Genomic DNA, 21,962 nt, shown 5'->3' with positions numbered 1-21,962 from the left:
GGCTTGGGGTTAGAGTCGAGCTAGTCTAAGAAATTTATGACATTCAATATTGTGTCAAAGTTTTAGACGCTTCAAAGGTTTTGATTCTTATCCATCAAGCAATGCTATGATAGAGCTCTCTGGTCAGCATCAAATTCATCCAGCATCATGACAGCAACCCCAAACAATCAGTCATAAAAAACCATTTCAGCGACAAAAAGAACAAGAAATTCTACAACAGATGGTATGGCCCCCACACAGCTCTGATCTTAACATCCTGAAGGCAGTCTGGGATTATATGAAGAGAAACAGCTAAGACCAGCTAAGTCCACAGAATCGTAAGACATTTAAAGGCATTACTTTAAGATCAGAGATCAGCCATACTGTTATTTTCTTTTCTTTTTTGTCCTCTTCGATTCTCAATTACGTTATGCTTATGTGCCGTGTCTAAGCGGGTTCTCTGCTATTCGCTCTTACCTTATATGTCTGCTTTGAACCACTAAACCCTGACATTATCGGTCTCTATGTGACACTCTTTGAAGGAAAATGGGGTACAAAGAAGGGTCTGAGTCACTGAGCCATTTCTGCATTGGCCTTTACTGACACACAGTTTCAGCTCTGACTTCGAATCAGCAGAATTATGATTCAAACAAGATGCTGTAACATTTCAATGATCCAGCCTCAAGAATGAGGCCATTTGAAGGACCGTCTCTGCCAGTGGCCTGTCTACTTATTACTGCATGGAGTGAAAATAATTTTGTTTGACCTCCCTTTTTTGAATAGACTATAGACACACAACACGCACAACCACAAGGGGAGATATTACATTTTCAAATCCCCTCAAGATCTTTAGGCAGACTGAGTGAAACTGCACAAAGGCAAAGCTCTCCCAAGATGCTTTAGCCTACATTATAACAATACTTACTGCAGTCAGTAGGGTAAAATCCACCTCCCCCATCTTGAGTGGCCTTGCCAATTCCCACCACTTTACACTCTATAGAACAACTAGGGTAATTTCAGATCAAGCACACTTCTGTGGGAGACTTGTTTTCTTTCTTTTACAAGCTAAGCAGGATGCATCTCAGAATACAAGGATGTGTAGGTCAAGTGGTTGGGAGGAGCTTTGTGAGTTCCCTTCATCTTCAGTTCCCTCACGTTATAACATGCCAGTCGAGTCTTCAATAAAAATTGTTCGTCACAATCTATCTTTCATAGACAGAGAATTATTAAAGTGATTTAGGAAAAAATCTGGTCGTAGGTATTTCACCTGAATGGACTTGAGATGGCATGCAAAGAGAATGTATTTTTACTTTCTGTGATTTCACACTACCAAACACGCAAAGGCTCCTTTGCAAAAGCTTCACAATTAGCCTGAAGTAACGGTGTGCATGTTTCGAGAACACCTTCTTTTAACTCAGCAGGAGGCTCCATTAACAACACCCTGGCTCTGGTTTAGAGGTCCCGCAGAAAAGCACGGGATGAAGGCTGGCTGTCTTTCTTCTGGTTTAAAGTTTCAGAAATAAAGAGGAGTGCGGGAAGCAGACTTAAATCCCATACAGACTGTGATAACAGCTTGTGGGTTCGTTGCGTTTTACACTGTGCAAGCAAGCACCGTGTAATAAAATCTTGGTCACAATCTGTGCCGTGTTGTGCTATAAATTTTGGAGCGTGTCAGATTGTGTGATGGATGCCTAGGAAATTGGAGCTTGACAGCATCACTTAGAAAAATTGCAAACAGAGACGTATCATAATATCATCATCCTAAATCATCCTTTGGCTCAGTAGTCTATCAAAAGGGAACTTTTAACCATCGCAGCTACATTACTATATGTATTCACATACAGTGGCTTGGAAAAGTATACACGTGAGAAGTGGAACAAAAATCATACATGGTTCCAAACATCTTTTACAAATAAATAACTGCAAAGTGGGGTGTGCATAATTATTCAGCCCCCTTTGGTCTGAGTGCAGTCAGTTGCCCATAGACGTTGCCTGATGAGTGTTATAGACTAAATAGAGTGCACCTGTGTGTAATCTAATATCAGTAGAAATACAGCTGCTCTGTGACGGCCTCAGAGGTTGTCTAAGAGAATATTGGGAGCAACAACATCATGAAGTCCAAAGAACACACCAGACAGGTCAGGGATAAAGTTATTGAGACATTTAAAGCAGGCTTAGGCTACAAAAAGATTTCCCAAGCCTTGAACATCCCACGGAGCACTGTTCAAGCGATCATTCAGAAATGGAAGGAGTATGGCACAACCGTAAACCTACCAAGACAAAGCCGTCCACCTAAACTCACAGGCCGAACAAGGAGAGCGCTGATCAGAAATGCAGCCAAGAGGCCCATGGTGACTCTGGCCGAGCTGCAGAGTTCTACAGCTCATCACTCTGAACACACCATCGCCACTGTCAAATATGGTGGTGGCAGCATCATGCTCTGGGGGGGCTTCTCTTCAGCAGGGACAGGAAGCTGGTCAGAGTTAATGGGACGATGGATGGAGCTAAATACAGGGCAATCTTGGAAGAAAACCTCTTCAAGTCTGCAAAAGACTTGAGACTGGGGCGGAGGTTCACCTTCCAGCAGGACAACGACCCTAAACATAAAGCCAGGGCAACAATGGGATGGTTTAAAACAAAACATATCCATGTGTTAGAATGGCCCAGTCAAAGTCCAGATCTAAATCCAATCGAGGATCTGTGGCAAGATCTGAAAACTTCTGTTCACAAACGCTGTCCATCTAATCTGACTGAGCTGGAGCTGTTTTGCAAAGAAGAATGGGCAAGAATTTCAGTCGCTAGATGTGCAAAGCTGGTAGAGACAGACCCTAAAAGACTGGCAGCTGTAATTGCAGCAAAAGGTGGTTCTACAAAGTATTGACTCAGGGGGCTGAATAATTACACACACACCACTTTTCAGTTATTTATTTGTAAAAAATGTTTGGAATCATGTATGATTTTCGTTCCACTTCTGTACACCACTTTGTGTTGGTCTTTCATGTGGAATTCCAATAAAACTGATTCATGTTTGTGGCTGTAATGTGACAAAATGTGGAAAAGTTCAAGGGGGCCGAATACTTTTGCAAGCCACTGTATAAGCTGTGTATCGGTGCTCGTTTTGGTTGATCTGTCTGTTTTTAATGTCAATCAGCATTAATCAAACTGTTCAACTGTTAATGGAACAGCAACTCAAACAAACACTCATCACAACCAGTGTATGCAGAAGAGCATCTCTAAATGTATAACATGTCAGAAGAGCACACAGCCAGAACTGACCATATTTGGATAAGACGGTGGCGTGCCAAGTTATCAGTTAACGTTAGCAAGCTAGGTTAGTACGGTGAATCAATAGTGTATGATTACATCTCAGAGACATAGATACCTGCTAATTAGTACTAAGCAACATACTATACTAATAAAATGGTAGAATTTCTCTCACTTCTTGGATGGTCTGTTTGTAGAATTAGCAGGCATAAACACAGAAAAAGGTCCAGGTCAGTGATTTGAATTAGCTGTGAGTAATCACTCCCTGTTTCTGCTCCCACTTGTTGTTCCATTAGTTAGGTCTACTTTTAAGCCTTAAACCATCTAAATGAGGTAGTTGTCATGAAATTCACCCCCCATACTTTTGTTCTAAACAGATGAAATAGCTACAGAGATGACAATCAGGCAGTAACCATGTAACTTGAATTTAGAAAATGTGTATTTCAACATAGGAGCATATGAGGATTGAGTGGCTTTTGAAGGCAGCCTCAAGTGGCCATTTGAGGAACCACAGGTAACATTTTATCCCCGATAGCTGTACCCTCGTTCGTTGCATTATATCATATCTACCTTTAGTGCAAAGCAGAAAAATTAACCTCCTGATCTAAGATGCTATTGCACAATATACAGTGTAAGTCTGGTGAGAGCTGCCAGTCTCATCAAAGATGATGTGTTTGCACGAGGGCTGCAAACACATCATCTCATAAAATTCCGCATTCGTCGATGTGGAATTTTATTGTCGGCACGTCACGTAAATGTGTTTTTGTAAACTGCAATAGACTACAGGAAGTTATGTTGGCAGCAATGCCTATATGGTCTACCAAGACTGCACTCTCGCTACATTCTGCTACTAACGAAGCAGAGTGTAGCGAGAACGGCAAAACAGAAGAATGGAAAAATATGGAAATGAAGATTTGAAAAACTGTTAAAAGCATTCCTCACAAAACAAACAAAGTTAAATGCAGACTGTGTAAGGCGAAGCTTTCCTTCCACGACAGCACTACTGCAGTGCATGAGTATTTAAATGCCGGCACCCTGGAGCTGTGACGTCCATTACAACCATTAAAGAGGAGTAGCTACACTGCTTCCTAGGTGTTTTTTTCCTCGCATTAATATTAGTGTTTATTCTGAATAGTAAACCTCTGCCACTTAACATTAGGTAGTTGATTAGTAACAGTCTTCTCTAATTTTGTTTTGTTCTGTTTTACTAGTGTTAACAATGAGCGTATAGATGAGTTTGACCTGCTCATGAACCTCTCAAAGGGCTGAAGTCATGACAGAGAGCATCTTTACCATGGCTACCAGCTGCTGGGATCATCATCCAAAAAATAAGAGCAAGCCTCACTCCAGAGCATGTCCACTGCAATCTTGGATTCATGAACTGAACCGTATTACCTAATATTTTGACTTGTTTCATTTTTATCCTGACAGTCCCATTGAATAAAGTTAAAAATGCATTTGCTTATTTTCAAATTCCCGGGTTATTATTTTCATTTGGTGTGGGATGAGGTAACAGGGTGATATTCACAGGTGGGCAGGCTGGAGCCTAGAACAGGAAGTTTGCCCACAGGAAGCGGAGATGAGAGTTATTGAAATAATAGTTGACCAATCGACTAATCGAAGAAAAATTAGGCAGATTAGACCACTATCAAAATAATCGTTAGCTGCAGTCACGCTTTGCACACTGCAGTCAAGTTAACATCTCATCTAAATTAACTGGATTTGCACTACTGTCAGTAAAACAGGAGCGTCCATTGATCTGGCATCGATCTGTCACTTGAAATTTCTTAATTGGCTTGCTAATATGGCTTCTCCCTCTTCCTAATTGTACTCATTAAAACTCTGAGTTTGCACAGTCTCGGGTCCTAACCAGATAACTCCAGCTCCTGAATGTCCTCCCGCGCCGTCCTCACCCCCCTCTCCTCTCTCATTCCATTTGCTGCCTTTCCCCTCATCTCTCCTACTTATTCGGTCTTCCCGCTGTTCATAAATGAAACATTGATGAACGCTGTTAAAAGTTGCCCTAGAAGTGCTCTCACTTTATACAGCTTTACTATCTGAACACGACATGCTTCGGCTCTCAGCGCATTTTCCACACACGTGCGCACACAAATGCCTTCTTTTTGTGTGAGCCGTTGAATATTAAATCTCCATTCAGAAAGCTCCCCCAGTATCTTTCAGAGTTTGCTTAAACAAGCATAACAGAAATAAAAAAAAAAACAAACAAAGCACACAGACACACAAAACACTGCAAGAGTTTCACAAAGTTGCTAATTTGCAGCAAAGGCTTTGGAAACTCATAGAAGTTACACATATGCAAATTCAATGAATGCAGGAAGAAGTATTTTATTGACTCATCGACTCCACGGTTAATGAATTAATACATCCAGATGATCCCTGCTTACCTTCCAACCAACAACTTTACAACCATCCAACATCACAACCTCCCAATCATGCTTATCATCTATCCCCAGATAAACTGTAGCCTGACCATGTTTTTGTGCATCTCGCTTAGAACAGCCCAACCTGGCCTAGACCTGTCACCTTTACACGTTGGTTGCTACTACCTTTCATACCAGTGTCTGGAACAGGAAGCTGCTGTCACAATTTGCAGTTACACAAACAAATAAGCTATAATATGACTGTTTTGCTGTTTGTGAGCAACAACACCAGAGCTACATAAATCACCGAAAAATAATCTGCAGCAATTTTCAGTGGACTGGAAGAGGCTGGTGTTAAAGCCATTTATCAAAATGTTTTTTTCTCTAACAATAAGGTGATTTATTTCGTTTTGACCATGTCCTCTCAGGCTGCCATGACTCTAAACGACCAGATACAATCATTTGTATTTCCCCGTCAGCCAACCAAGCTGCTCGGTCTGTAGCCTAGCGGCACTAACTGCCGAAGCAGTGAGTCACTGCTCTTCTGCTGTTTTATGGTTGCGGGTGACCATTGGATTTCGGGTGCCATGCCGTGCCGCAGTGGTGCACAATAAAGCCATCCCTCTGCAAACAAATTGTCCCCGCCGATCATAATAAATGCTGAACTTTACTTGCAGTTATCAGTTTGATTCGCATCATTCTGTCCTTCGGAGATGAAACCGGGCTCGTTACAAACCCTCATTAGTCTCACTGATGTGGAAACATGCCAACAGCCTGTGATGATGGAATCAATTAATAGCTCGCCATAAAAAAATGCTACTCCAAACAAAGACATCAAAGCAGGCAGGCGGGGGAGCTGCTCCTATTCAGGCTTGCCACTCAGACAACTTCAGGACCAGGGACAGCTCCCGTCTTATTCCACGGCGCCTACAGAATGTGAATGCTCGCCGTTCAAGTCGATGCACATACGCGTTGTATAAGCAGACAGAGATGTCAGGGTTATGTCAATATGTACACAGTCAGCTGCATCAATCACAGCTGTCCGGCCCGGTGAAACCTCGGGGCACTGCAGCCTCATTTAACAATGAAGCTTGTGCTGGAAAGCAGGCCACGGGTATCACCTCAGACAGCGTGACAGCAGCCTCAACAAATGCCACATTGGGTAAACTCTTTTTAAGGGCTTCACGGCTATTTGTTTGCTCATTCTTTATCTTTTCTGCGTCTTTGCAGATTTAGTCAAAGCGAGGACGCCCCGTCCTCTCCCTGTGTAAAGATTAACTGCAATAAAAAACACGCATTTATACACAGATCTCTGCTCAGGGACTGCCTTTAACTGCACTGCCAAATGTCATTTTACAGCATTTGGCAAGCGTCAGTTTGTGGAAATGTCACATTTCTACAAGGGAGTGTCCAGTTATAAGACATGAGGAGATCACTGATGAAAGCTCAAGATCCCAGTGAGGGAGTTAAGATGGAAAGCATATGGTGGGTGAACACCCATGTGCACTTTTTAGTTACTCATATCTAGGAGGATGCCTTACTAGCATCGTCCTAGATATGAGTATCAAACGTAAGGTCCTTAAATGACCTGGCAAAGTCTGGCCCACTGGACAGTTTTCGAAAATGTGAAGGAGGGCATAGATTTTTTAGACTTTTAACTATATTTTCACAAGTTTTGCAGCTTTTCCTGCTGATAAAGACCTCACTCATTGTCATTAATACTATACCAAAGTAGTTGATGATGAATAAACAAGGAAGGTGGAGTTCTGCTGGTCGTTCAGCCCACTTAAGATCAAAGTGGGCTGTATGTGGCCCATGCTGTAAAATGGGTTTGTCATCCTGCCCTAACAGTTCTCTGATGACAGAGTCACACTCAGGACAACAGTGGTTGAAGACCACAGCATGATCACAGTAATTATTGAAATTGAAACATTGTTTCCAGTGAGATGATTGTTTTGAAAAATGGGGACCAAGTCTGCAACCACTCACAGTCAGTTGCCATCTTCAACTGTTGGTTGAAGATGGCAGTTGGTGTGCCAACTGTAGTGATAAAATGAGAACAACTCAGAGCCATCAGTCTGCTGAAAGTTGGCAATCTGTGGTAATACAGCAATGAGCTATAATGAATACTTGAGAATCACAAATCAGTTGCTGTCTTATTAAACAGAAGTAAGATAAGACAGGCCGTAAAGCTTTAGTTTCTAAAAAGGGGCTGAAAGCTCACCTGGGCTTTTCTTTACGTTTTAACAAAACATGCCCTATAATGTTCCCCCTCAGGGTCCCATGAGAATTTTTATATTTTTGCGTTGTGTTAATGATTCTTTTATTGGATTTTAATGCGTCTACTCCATGTACAACACTTACACAGGAAGTGCTGTAAATAAAACATGAAGTTTGCTTGGTTTTAACATGCCAACCCCATACCTGTGTAAATATACATTTTGAATTCTTGCGAAGTAATATAAATGTAAAAGGGCATCTGCACTATGGGCTCTGTGTAAGCCAAAGCTTGATGAGCTAACAGGGTCATCTTAGTGTGTTGAAAATGGGAGCTGAAACAAAGATCAATAGGCAGCATGACTCCTACAGCTCAACAGGAGGTCTTCCTTCTCTCACCCCAACCAGTCGCAGCAGATGGCCGCCCCTCCCTGAGCCTGGTTCTGCCGGAGGTTTCTTCCTGTTAAAAGGGAGTTTTTCCTTCCCACTGTTGCCAAAGTGCCTGCTCATAGGGGGTCATATGATTGTTGGGTTTTTCTCTGTATCTATGAAGCGCCTTGAGGCGACTTATGTTGTGATTTGGCGCTATATAAATAAAATTGAATTGAATTGAATGCCTGTTTAGCAACAAGTATAGCTTTAGATCATATATTACCTCAAATGTTCCGATATAGATGGTTCCCCTTTATTCATTAACCACTCATTCTGGACCAAATAAAGTCAGTAGTCAATAAGTAAAACTGTGATTAGGAAAGACTTATTACTGTTCTTCAGTAATAAGTCTGAAGAACAAAAACAGAGCAACTACAAGGACAACAGAGAACAAGTGTAATGCCTTAAGTTGTTTCTGGACAAGATAACGGTGATGCTTGTTCTTGTGTCTACACTGTGTCAAAGTGTATTGTATTGTATTGTATCTTTATTTGTTTCAGACATATAAAACAAAAAACAATATATACACACTACATATATTTTCATTTACAGATACGAATATATATGTAGATATACACACACACACGTATGTGTTCAGATAAACAAAAAATATATAATGAAATAAAACAAAATCGTCTGACATAATGTAACAATGTTTGGTCTGAAAAGGAGTAGGAAGAAGTATGAACATACTTATTAATTCCTACCCCTGCTCAACATCTTATTGATCCCACATAATTCACCTAATTCCCATCATCACATACTCCACACGATACACGAGGAGAACCTATATAAACTTGGCTACCGTGACTGATATAATTTGGATATAATTTGATATTTTTATACATACAATGGGTGATCATCTTTATCGGTATCATATTCTTCCAAAATCAGTTTTCGAAGTATTTTCATGAACTTACTAATTCCTGAGCATTGCTGTAGATCTATAGTAAAACTATTCCACAGTTTTACCCCATAAATAGTGACACAAAAGGTTTTAACCTTTGACCGTGCTTTAAGAATCCTTAGATTCAATTTCCCCCTCAATTCATAGTCTCCTTCTCTGTCATAGAACATCCTCTGTATATTTCCTGGTAACATATTGTATCTGGCCTTGTACATAATTTTTGCAGTTTTATATTTTATAAGATCCATAAACTTCAGTATTTTTAATTTCAAAAACATGATGTTAGTATGGTCTCTAAAGTGTGGCACGCAGATAGCGTCCTCTGTATCAGCAGCAGACCCAAAACACTTTACAGCGTCGCTTTTCAACCTTTGCGGCACAGCGGTGCGTCTCTGTTGGACAACAGAGTCCACAACACAACACCTCATTGATTCTCTGTAAATGTCACGTAGAGCTCTGTGGAATCAAGGGGCAGAAAATACAAAAGGGTAGCAGAGCAAGTTAGAAATGATAGTTTTTAACATGATATTTCTGCCGTTGGTGGATCAATGATTTCTGCATTTGGCCGAAACACCCTCTGGAGTATCACTTGAACTCACCGAGGGCAAAACTAGGATGATTACAGAGATTTTATTCCACATCACAAAGCGCCGGTGTTGTCTGAAGTTAGAATAATTGCCAAAGCCTTAATTTAACTTTAATTGCTTTAACTTTACTGTATGTGTTGAGCTAGAAGAGAAAACCAAAACCTGTAATGAGATTCAGCATTTTGATGGCAGTTTGCACCCTTATGGCTGCCGAACCAAGAGTAAGAAGATGCTTAAACACTGGGGCAGAGGTAATTATACTCACCAGTCAGCTTATTTTCACACTTTGTGACGACCAAAGCCCTTGAAATGTTTTATAAGCCTTAGTATATCAATGTTATTCGGTTTTTGAGACTTCTAGATGACCAGTCTGATTCCTCCCAGATTGGACAATATATTTTTAAGCAAAAAAATTTGTAAATATGATACAATTTAAAACTCATATATAAAAATACATTTTTAATGTTTCTTTTTGCTATGGCAGAAGGTTCAAGAAATACTCCACATTTAAAACAATTGAATATTCTGGAAATTAAAAGTCAAGTGAAACTGGTTTGCTCTTAGATTCTCAGAAAACCACACGTATGAAATAATCATGTACGTTTCTGTAATTGTAATAACTGCATCATTTCTGTAAGTATGCATTTCCTAAAATTGGTTTTAATCATTTGTATTTGTTCTAGATCTTCTTAAAATCCATTCCGCCCTGTGTCAGAGCTCTTTATGCTCTTAACTGAGGCCATGCCTGTGGGGAGTTTCACTATCACTATGTTTCTGGTTGGTTGGCGGCTCTCGCGTGATGCAAAGCCTCGACTACTCTCCGTCTATTTGGTTCAAGTCAATTGGAAAGGTTAGAGGGAGAGCGAGCGAGGGAGCATGTGTGAAAAGAATCCATAGCTGCAGAATGTGCAAATGTACGGCGCTAAATACGATCGAGCAAAGCCGTTCGTCACCGGGTGCATTCAGTCCACGTCAAAACACACGCGGGCTGCAAAACATTATATCTGACTGGAACATCTGCACCCAACAATGAAGCATAATTCCACAGGCTAAAAATACCCTCGAACGCTCCCTAAATAAGATTACTCGGGAGAATGGGGATCATTAGGATGAATAAGGAACACTTATGGTCATGTCTCGCTTCTTGAATCATAATTTCCGAAAGAAAATCTCTCTCCACTCTCGGATTGTATTTACACAAAAAAAAAGGCACAAAAAAACCCCCAGACAGAGACAGAAAATAAAAACTGCAATCAAGTAGTTTATGCCGTTGATAATAACGTAACGGATGAATCCCATCACAGTGATGAAGCCACAAGTGCTCCCATCAAAAATCTTTTCTTAACAAAAATGGCAAAAATGCAACAAGTTTTTACAGACAAAAGAGTTGCTCCCCTATATTTATGATCTAATGCTAAACTATGTTGAAAGAATTCTAACTCCACATATTGAGAATCTGCTGTGTAATGAGGTGCAGTGAGCTTTCATTCTTCTCTTAAATCCAGATGCTGTTGGAGTGTTACATGCTTTTCTGGTCAACTGGGAACACAATGCCCAGAAAACCATGCGCTTATTATTGTGCCAGGTGGAACAAAGGACCTGGAGAACATGACTGTCTGATGAAACGGCAACTTATATATTTCACACATGACGACATGTCAAGTCACAAATGACGATAAAGCTACTTGATCTCTGTTTAACTCATTTCCAGTCTCCAGCGTGTACCTGACTATTTTCAGAGGACTGTTTTTTCTTTGTAATGTCTGACCTACAAATCACTCAAGCATAAAAAGCCACCTAACTAAAGGGATGAACCAGTGTTGTGGTTACACACAGCAGGTGACTTAGCAATGAACCAATTTTAAATTGTATCTTTAGGCACTTTGTTACTATCAGCCTGTCACAGAACAGATGTTTCCCCATTTCTAATTGATGCCAAAGACAGCCTAGTTTGACAGGTGAGTCCCAGAGAGCTACTAGCCGAAAACTTGGCATATCTCGGCACTGTGTGCAGTGTGCCCTTAAATAAATTTGAGGGCACTGAACAAATGAGAGACAAAAGAAGAAGTGACAGGCCTAAAAGCTATCTACAGCAGATGAGCAGTACCTGAAAGTCCTTTCCTTAAGAAATAGGAAATAATCCAGCAAAGATTTGACACAGGATCTGTGTCACATGTGACCTTTCAGTTGATCCATCTACTGTTTATACTTCATCAGTAATGTCTCAGTGGAAGGGTGGCTGTCATGAAGCCATTCTTGAGAAAGGAAACACATTTTGGGGCCGCATTTCAGCCAGTAGTGCTTGGGATCTTATGAAAATGGATGGAATAATGAACACAGAAAAGTACCATCAGATATTGATCCAGCATCTAGCAATTTTTCTGTCTGAAAATAATCTTAAAATGTATTAAAGCATACCTGGATAGAAAAAAACACTATCAGTCATGGATTGGGCTCCCAAGAGCTTGGGCGTCAACATTATTGCAGCGGTGTGGAATCATCTTGAGAGAGAACGCCAGCCAACATCTAAAAAAGAGCTTTAAATGTCCTCAAGAAGCCTGGACAACTATTTCTGATGACTACAGAAACTGTGTGCATATTTTATAATGTATATGCAGAAGTCATAGAAGTGTAAGCAACAAAAAATACAATAAACTCAGTAATATCAGTTTGCGCCTCGAGGCAACTGTTGTTGTGATTTGGTTTCTATATAAATAAAACTGAATTGAAGCACCAGTCTGGTCTTATGTGGAATCATTTTTCATAACAGTTGCCATTTGTGATAGTTGACCCATAAAAAGGGGTAAAAGAGGGTCTGTAATACCTTATAACACCACAGATTTTGATTGAGTGCCTTGCTAGGAGTTTGCTTTGCGGTTTGTTTCGGGTTTCACGTGTCAGCTGTTCTGAACCCAACATTATGGAGTTTTCCTCGGCTTCCAGTTTGTTGCAGGGACACGTGAAAAAATTTAACTCCACAGTAACTTTGATACATTTTCAACCAGCCTCGCACTGACACGATTAAAATGTTTGGTTCGGTTTTTCAATTTACCTGAAATTCAATTAGTCAATTCATTTAAAGCTAATTAGGGGAAATAATAGCGGTGCTCAGTCAGTAGGGAAAGGACTGTGTGTTTATACCATCACACGAGGCTGTGTGATGTGAGGGCTCATGTGTGCGAACTGTACGGCAGGCTTACAGTACATTTAGTGTGTGTGTGTGTGTGTGTGTGTGTGTGTGTGTGTGTGTGTGTGTGTGTGTGACCATGCTGCTCTGAGAGTACACATTGGCACTTATGTATTATGTGTCAGTATTTGGAGCAGAACTAATGCTTCCACTAGCCTCTTTTTTGAAAACACACGTATTAGCAAACAAACAACTGGCTGAACTCAGGGTTTGGTTTATCTTTAGCTTCTGTTTTACTCACTGACTGTAACAGGATTTTTTAAAATTCCATTTAACCTTCACTGAATCGGATTCTTTGACTAAATGAATTAGCAGATGAACGAATTGAGTCAAATTACAGTATGTGACACTGACGTAGGAAACCCCTCATCATAATAGGAAACGACACGCTCAATGCAAGTGCATAACAAGTTTATGTAACTTCATAAAAACATTTCCCCACTTGTACATTTGACGTTAAAGATAAACGACAAGCACTCGTCAAGTGCACATTTTGCTGTCATGTTTGATTTATTTGTTTCCCGGTGCTTGACTGAGACAGGAATTTGAAAACATGCAACATACAAGATGTTTTGCACTTTGCTTTTCCTGCTAGGGCCTCAGAATCGCTCAGTGCACGGAGTAAAACCAAAGCCAAAGTGATGAATTATTAACCGTCCGCTCGGAAAAAAGGATGTGTTGTTCTACTTTTTAAAAATGTATTTGCAAAAAGAGAATTTATGGAAATGGAACAGAAAGATAAGTTATTAAGATTGTGAAAACTGTGTTGTGTGCTGGTGTATATCTGTGTGTCTGAGGTGGGATTATTTGTTGTTTTGAGTTGACGTATCTGCCTGAGCGAAGCGGCGTGGAGAGAAATCAGCTGCCAGGATGGAGATCAGGTGGGAGATTGTCCTTTAGAGCTGACGAGAGCTATGTGTACGGCCTGTAAACATATCAGGGCGGTAGCTTATAGATAACTTTGTTCTGTCTTTCCAGTTGAGTAATATGTTTTGGGGTTTGTTTGTTTTTTCCCTCGGCCACTGCTGAAGCTGAAGTTGAAGATTTGTAGATGCTGTGGGATTGTAAATGAGGAAATATTGACTGAAAGGAAGACTGAAGGTGAGAGGGGAATACTAAGCATGTGCAGAGCCAGAATGCATGGAAGCAGTAGTAGCAGTAGTCCACTGCAGTGGAACATTCTGTACAAGTGCTGTGGTCTATGAAGCTCAGAAGCTTACAACTCACAACATGACTCATGACTGCTTTAGTTTCTGGTTGTCAGAGAGGAGTGAAGCAAAAATATACTAGTCAAAGTTTTTGTTTTATATAGCTTAAAATAGATTTTTATAGAAGAACAATATCTGTATTTACGTGATGCAAGCAGTCATTCCTGTTGCTCTCATAGACATGCAAGGACACACACGCCATTATCAAGTTGGCGTGAGGCACTGATGGTCACAATGTGCATACACTGTTTTTTTGTGTGTGTAGGTTCAAAGGCCACAGGCTTAAGAATAGAGTAAATGCTCAGAAGCTCAGAAGCAATTCTGAGGTGTACAAGTGAGTTCATTTGTGTTTGGTAAAGGTCAGAAGGAGCTGCTTTGTGTCTTTGTGGATCTAGAGAACGCATATGATGGGGTGCCAGGAGATGAACTGCGGTGCTGTACAAGGAAGTCGGGTGGATGAGTTTTGGGAGTAATTTGTGACAGGATAGCAGCAGGGATGGTTTAAAAGATCGTGGTGAGACCCACTATGGTGGATAGGTTGGATTTACACTGACAAAAAGACAGGAAGCTGAGCTGGAGGTGACAAAGTTGAAGACACTAAGATTTTAATTGGGAGTGAGCAGGATGGACAAGATTAGAAACCAGTACATCAGAGAGACAGCTCGGGTTGAGTTGTTTTGGAGACAAAGCTAAAGAGGATGGTTTAGTTTCCAGTGGTTTACAGATGTGCAAACGAAGGCTATATTGGACAAAGGAGCTCCCAGGAAGAAGGAAAAGTGCATGACCACAGAGAAGATTCATGGATGTAGTGAAGGAGCACATGGCTGAGGGATTCAAGAGATGGGGTGAGATGGAGGCAGATGATTCAGGTGACCATGAAAGGAAGCTGCTGAGAAAAGAAGAAAAAGAAGAAGAAACAAAGAACCAGTATGGCCACTGAATAAACCCAATCAGCTTGAAGATTGAGAACTATTCACAGAATATATCTGGGTTTATTATAAGGGTTAAAATGACTTGCTGAGAAGTGTATTTAAAAAACACATTTTCTTCTTAAAATAGTAGATCTAAAAGTGACAATATTGGGCTATGCTGTATGCATGCTTAAGTAAGGTCAAAGGTCACGACAGAGCTAGCACTGGAAAGGGGGCCTATAATGGTCACCCCCCTCCATTTCCATGCAGGGACGTTAATGAGCTCTTTATTGATTTTAAACAGAAAGCATAAGTAGAAGGCCATACTTTCAGGTTAAGTATGCAATTTGCTTCCAGCAGGCAGTGAAGGGTGTGTTTATAGTGTAAATCTGAAGCAGCTGTGGGAGTTAATTGATTAATACAGAAATGCATTATGCTGAATGGAGAGACACTTGCAGATGGTGTGTTCAATGTCAATCCAAGGAGTAATAGAGATGTTTATCCAGTGGGAAATGTAGTTAAGTTGGTGGACAGGAAAGTAGTAAAAATTCAGTGTCATACTGTTTTAGAGTGTAGTTATTTTAATCGTAGATTGTTTGTCTTTTCAATGCAGTTTATGTCCTGGTGGATTAACAAACGGTGGAGTCAGTTTAAAGGGAGTGACGGTAAAGTAAACTGAGTTAAACTGAGTTTAAATTTTTACTTTTGGTCATGTTAAAATATAGATTCTGAGATAAATAAATGGATTGGGTTGTATGGTTATTGTTATGATTAGGTAGTATACAAATGGTCGACTTGCTATATATAACAAGATATCATTGGCATATAGGCTGATTTTAAGATAATGTGGAGTGGTTTTATGCTAAATGTTTTTCATAGCTACACTTAAAATAATGCCAAGATGTGTAATCATTGTGCACATTTCTGTTTCAACTGTGATGACCAATCTTTGCATATTTCTAACTAATGTTTAACTATGGTTAAGAGTTTATTATTCACCTAACACACCTCACTTATCACCTGAGTATTGCAAACTGGCGTTAGGGAAATGAGAAGGTGGTCTCAGCAAATAGGCTGGCAAAAAGGCCGTTATCCACTGATACAGCAGAGACCTATGTGCCCATGTGTCATTAAATAACACGCCAAGCATCCTTATCAAGGCTTCCATGCAGAACACATAACACATGAAAGAGCTAAAAGAGAAACAGATGCTTCTGCATCACATCTGCAAAATGCATGACGCACATCTCTGGGCGAAACTCAATGAAAACGTCACTTTTTGCGTCACTGATGCGCGCTGCATGTTATTTTTCAGTTTCAATGTGATTTGAAAATAAAAGTGTAACTGCTTGCTCTGAAAACCATTTGTTTTTGTGAGGCAGAGACGGGGGAAATTACAATCTGAAAAAAAAGAGAGAGAGAGTTAAACTTCATTTGCATAACAGATCGAATTTGGGGGCTCACGTCAAAGAGGGGCGGAAGCTGACGCGCATCACTACAGCCATTCAGTATTATCTGCTGTGAGAAATGAATGGAATTATGGGAAAGAAAATGTGGTAATCACGGCACAAGAGAACATTAGTGTTCACCAGGAAATGAATCCCTGCAGAAGACACTGTTCGGAATGCAGGACTGATTAAAGCATTTCATTTCAGAGCTTGTATCTTTTATCAAATAAGCACTGACAGATAACTAATGTGTAATAGACCGGGATGAAATTAAACGTCTGAAATAGGGGGAAAAGAAAAACATCACAACATCACATGTTAAGATAAACAAAAAACATCTTCATTTCATTTCATTTCATTTTTATTTATTTCACACTTGGTACTACAAATCAAACAAAACAACCACATCTTCTGTCAACAAAACACAACAACCATGTGTGAAAAGGAGCAGGAAGAAGAAAATATTCTTATTAAACCCTGCCCCCTATCTACCATCTTAAAGTAGATGTCAACACACTGATAAACTCAGAAACAACCTCACTTTCAATTTGAAAGGTGCAGGTCACCTGCGAAGCGGACCTGTGCCTGGTTTAAATTACAAGCTGGTAAAGTACACGGATAAGTGGATGGATGGGCTGCGATATGAAGCAGACAGAGAGGTAAGAGAAAGAGAGAGATATTGGGGCGATCGTGGCTCAAGAGTTAGGAGTTCGCCTTGTAATCGGAAGGTTGCCGGTTCGAGCCCCGGCTCGGACAGTCTCGGTCGTTGTGTCCTTGGGCAAGACACTTCACCTGTTGCCTACTGGTGGTGGTCAGAGGGCCCGGTGGCGCCAGTGTCCGGCAGCCTCGCCTCTGTCAGTGCGCCCCAGGGTGGCTGTGGTTACAATGTAGCTTGCCATCACCAGTGTGCGAATGTGTGTGTGAATGGGTGGATGACTGGATATGTAAAGCGCTTTGGGGTCCTTAGGGACTAGTAAAGCGCTATATAAATACAGGCCATTTACCATTTACCATATGTGGCACAGCCCCTCACCACCCCCACCCCACGCAGTGATCACCGACCAAATCCCTTAGGAGGATTATCCAGACTCAAATCAAGAAAAACGTGCAACTTTAAGGGTTATAGGCAGAGAGTGAGAAAGGGAGAAATTGAGTGGGGGTGGTTGCCCTGTAGTTTGGTGTTATTTTTCCTTCTCCAGTATTTGATTTTTTTGTGTGAGATACTGTACAGTATGTGCTCTGTGCCATCGAACAAACACCTCTGAATTTTAGGAAGCAAACACTGTAAGCTTTGTGCCTCAATCACACAGAAGTAAAAATAAATAAGAGTTTTTTGCATTCTGCGACTAAGACGGCATAACATTCTACGGCTGGAACTCAGACACAGAAAAACTGATGAGTATTTTAACCTGCTTTGTAAATCCACTTTAGATTCATCTGCACCTTTTAAGCCAAGGACTAGACATGGTACTCAGCCGTTACCTCGAATTAATAAGACAATGCTGGAGGGCAGGAAGGAGGTGGAAGAAAACAAATGATTAAAAACTGAAACCGGTAATGCTTTCAATGAACAGGTTAAAGAGGAAAGGACCAACTAATTTTCTCAACTTGAATTCATTCTGATAAGCACAGCCACAAGCTCACAGTGGATTCTCTTCTAAATCCTGTATGTTAAAATCAGATTATGGCAGCAAGTAGGAAATGCCTTCACATTCTATACTTTTTTTAAGGACAATGACATAAAATCCAAATCAATAATCTCTTACTCCATGATATTTTATCTTTTCTCTCTCTATGGATTAGCTTTTTAAGTGCTGCACAAATAAACTTTATTTTTATCATTATTTTATGATTAATATATAGCCATAAGTCTTTTTGCAATCACAGGACTTGTGCCCTTCTGGTCAACAGAAACGGTTCAGGGCTGGTGTGCATTGGCTTTTTATAGCTCCAGCATGACTGCTCTCCAGTCCACAAAACAAGCTTTACCAGAAGAGTTGAAGTGGTTAAGTTCATATGTGAGCTTGGGTAGACAAGCAAATAATTTTGGCAACATAGTGGATGTTTGAAAATATGTCAGCCCACACTGTCATGAACTAAGTCGTGCTACCAGTTTCTAGTCTTTATGCTAAACTAAGCTATATTTTCATGATTTTAGTTTATTTTTTGCCCCAATATCTCTCAGAAAAGAAATGTTGCATATATGTTATACATATAATAAACATTTCAACTTTTTTTTCCAATTTATATGTGCTTGGAGTCTGAAACACACTGCTCAGTAATGCTGACAGTCGGGCTCTGGGGAGGCCAATCCAGGACTGATAGTGCCCCACTGTGTGTTTTTCTATCCAGTTATACTTTTACCTCATAGGCAGTGTTTTGGAATTGTTGTCATACCGAAAACCATCGATCTCTGCCCAAGCCACACACTTTCCATTTGTTATTACATAGTGGATCAAAATCTAATTGTACTTTTCAGCAAGAAAAAGTCTGGCCTCTTGGAAGCTAAACATAAAGAGATGAGGCATGGCTCAAGACTTTTGCACAGTACCATACAAAGGAATAAGGCTGATACTAAATAAGACAATATTTCATATGCAGACAACTATGTGTGGGTGAATGAGTGGAATTATAAACAGAAATTCCAAAGATGCAATCGAGATTGTTAATAGTTAAAGGATTATGGGTCATTTTATGTAATGAAGCCCTTGAATTACTGAAAAATGAATAAACAATTAGGGTGCCATGACTTGTCAGATGGCTCTCTGTACAATGGAACTATGCCCTCTGAAGAAGCAGCATGTACTGGCATAAAGCAGACGGCAATTTGGCACGGATAACTGTAATCTGATATTCAGAGCACAAACAAGCACTGCTGGCTAGTTTCACTGCCAAATTCCAACACACTAAAGCCAAGATTTTCCCACCCTATAAACACTGATAAAGGTCCTGTGTTTGTCTTCACAATGCATGCATTGGATTTGATAAGACAGACTGGGTTAATGTTCCTGAGATAGAGCCAGATGTGTGACGACAAAACTCTCATTAGTTCCTAATTAGAATGAAGACAACAAACAGAAACAGAAATATCTCCGATCCCCTCACCTGCTGCAGCTGTTTTACTGCCTGTCTTACAATGAATGATTTATAACAAGCATTCAAAGGTGATGAAAGATCCACGACTCATTAAAGTTTATGGAGCAAATTTAGCTTGTGCGCCATCTGCAAACAGAACGGTCTGACACTGTATTGTGGCAGATCATGGATACACACCAGCCATCTGGGTATACGCAAAGTGCAGCACTCTCTTGATGCCTGTTAGTGTTATGCTTTTATTAATTTCTTGCTATTTTACCTTCTGTCTACAATATATGAGCCCAATGTGTAAAAATAGATGTGCCGTACATTGCGACTGGCTGACAAAACAGTCGAACATAAGGAGTTGTGCAATTGGCTGCTCTGGTGAAAAACACGGGGAGGGGAAATTGAAGCTATTTATTTAAATTAGACACCATATTAAGATGAAAATGCAATGGCGTGCAAAACATGCACTCTGTAGACAGTTGCTTCTGCATTGCATCCATTCATATAAATGCGCCAAATATATGTTTTTCATTTTATTTATAAAAAGCACATTTTGAATGTGTTGAGCTCTCAGGATTTACAAGGATAGTTTAATACTGTGTTTTGGAAAAGTCTGCAGGAGCACGGTGCCTTCACTTAAAGGGTACATCTTTCACCATCTTACAATGCTGTGATTGCAGCCATTCCCCAACTCTCTGTGAATGGTACTCATGGCCATTGATCAGTGTTCTTTGATCAGTGGGCTTTGATCAGTAGTTGTTGATCAATGGTCAAGACAATTTGCATATAAATGATCAAGGAACTGACCTCACAGGCCATTGCTCATTAAGTGGGCTAGTTTCAGTTATTGTGCAAATGTACTGTTTATAAGATTGGGGAAACCTGCAGTCAGCTGAGACTGAAGAAGTCACTTGGATGAGTGATGAAACATTTATCCCACCGAAAAGGCTACGTCCAGATGAACAGAATCAACCTTTTGGTTTGGATTGAATTGGTTGCTAGTAAATTGCCGCTGTCTCCCATAGTTTGTATGGAAGACACAGATTTGTCTGCAAACACTTGCCAACTATATAGTGTAACAAGTGAGTTGCAGTGGCCCTGAGAGGTCAAATACACTGCAACTTGAGAAAAATGCTGCAAAAGCACACAAAACACAGCAGTGGAAATGTTTTTTAAAATTGCACAGTAGCTCATGGAAAAAAGACGTAAAAGACAACAGAAGTGTTTTTGGAGAAAAAATAACATGATGGACCAGCTGCAGAAGGGACGAGCTAACGGTAAACGTATGAAACATTTTACTACAGCATTTTGAGAATCATGCAATTAAAACACCAGTTACCGATGTAAACAGGGAAAAATTGTACATTTTAAAATATGTTAAAACATTTTTACAAGATGTCAAAACACTACAGGCAACCACATCTACTGAAGCAATCAAAAAGGGGTTTACATCTTTACCTTGTGACCAGAGTTTGCCACAGGGTTGCTGACCAGTCTCTACACCTGTGTGACTGAAGCCTTAGATTTTAAACCTTTGGTATATTTCTTGTACAAAGTGTCAAAGATTTAATGTTACCTTGCAATGCTTTAGAACAGTAGCTAGCAGTGTGTAGTATTTCCTTTCAGACACTTGCTAAAGTAGACTTAGCAAGTATCTTAGCAAGTGTTTGTTTACCAAATGACTTAGCAGCATATTTAAAAAAAACAACAACTTTTCCTTAAGTTTATACTCCAGCTTCTCTAGATGTGAGATCTTTTCCATCATTCATGTACTTCTGATGCTAAACACAGAAAAACTTTGCATATTAGTTGAAAAGACTGGTCATAAGCCACATTTGGTGGACTTAGTGATGTGACGACACATGAATCAAGGATCATGTGTATCAGTGAGTGTGAGCAACGGACACACAGTGAGTCACATTAAGCAAAGAGTTGGCTTTCTAATGTTTCCTCACACATTAGCTCAATTCAAACAGCTTGATACCTGCAGATACTCAGTTCAAATATCACTCACATCAAAGACCAAAGATATATTTGCCTTAAGGTGGAACTTTTAAAACAACTTAATGCTTTCTTTCTTTTTTAATTGATAAAAGTCATTGTATTTGCAGACACTGCAAATTCATCCTCCTGTTAGTAAGATCAAAATGTGAGACTGCATGAAACCTTTTTCCAAACAGATTTCCCATATGAGGTCTGACTCTTCTACCTGTGAACTCCCAAATACATGCAGCAAGTATGCACATTTAAGGGGATCCAAAACCCGTGCTTCTTTTTTAAGTACTTGCCAGTCTCGCTTCAGCTCTTTCTTTGCCTCACACACCTGGCTCACCATCCTTCCTTTTTAGTAAGTGTCT

The 21,962-nt window shown here is 40.2% G+C and overlaps 2 protein-coding genes across 4 annotated transcripts in view; one reads left to right on the top strand and one right to left on the bottom strand.

Moving 5' to 3' along the window:
- LOC309701079 (FERM and PDZ domain-containing protein 4-like) overlaps positions 1-21,962 on the bottom strand; it is a 100,909-nt gene that overhangs the window by 47,913 nt on the left and 31,034 nt on the right. The window lies entirely within an intron of this gene.
- The window catches only part of LOC309701095 (uncharacterized protein), a gene marked incomplete at its 5' end in the record, with an annotated part of 151,761 nt that overhangs the window by 123,636 nt on the left and 6,163 nt on the right, over positions 1-21,962 (top strand). The window lies entirely within an intron of this gene.

The sequence above is a fragment of the Aulonocara stuartgranti genome, assembly GCF_965226115.1.
Source record: "Aulonocara stuartgranti genome assembly, chromosome: 23".
In the NCBI taxonomy this organism is placed as follows: domain Eukaryota; kingdom Metazoa; phylum Chordata; class Actinopteri; order Cichliformes; family Cichlidae; genus Aulonocara; species Aulonocara stuartgranti.
Note: the sequence above shows the minus strand (reverse complement) of the source record. Positions and strands in the feature narration are given on the sequence as shown.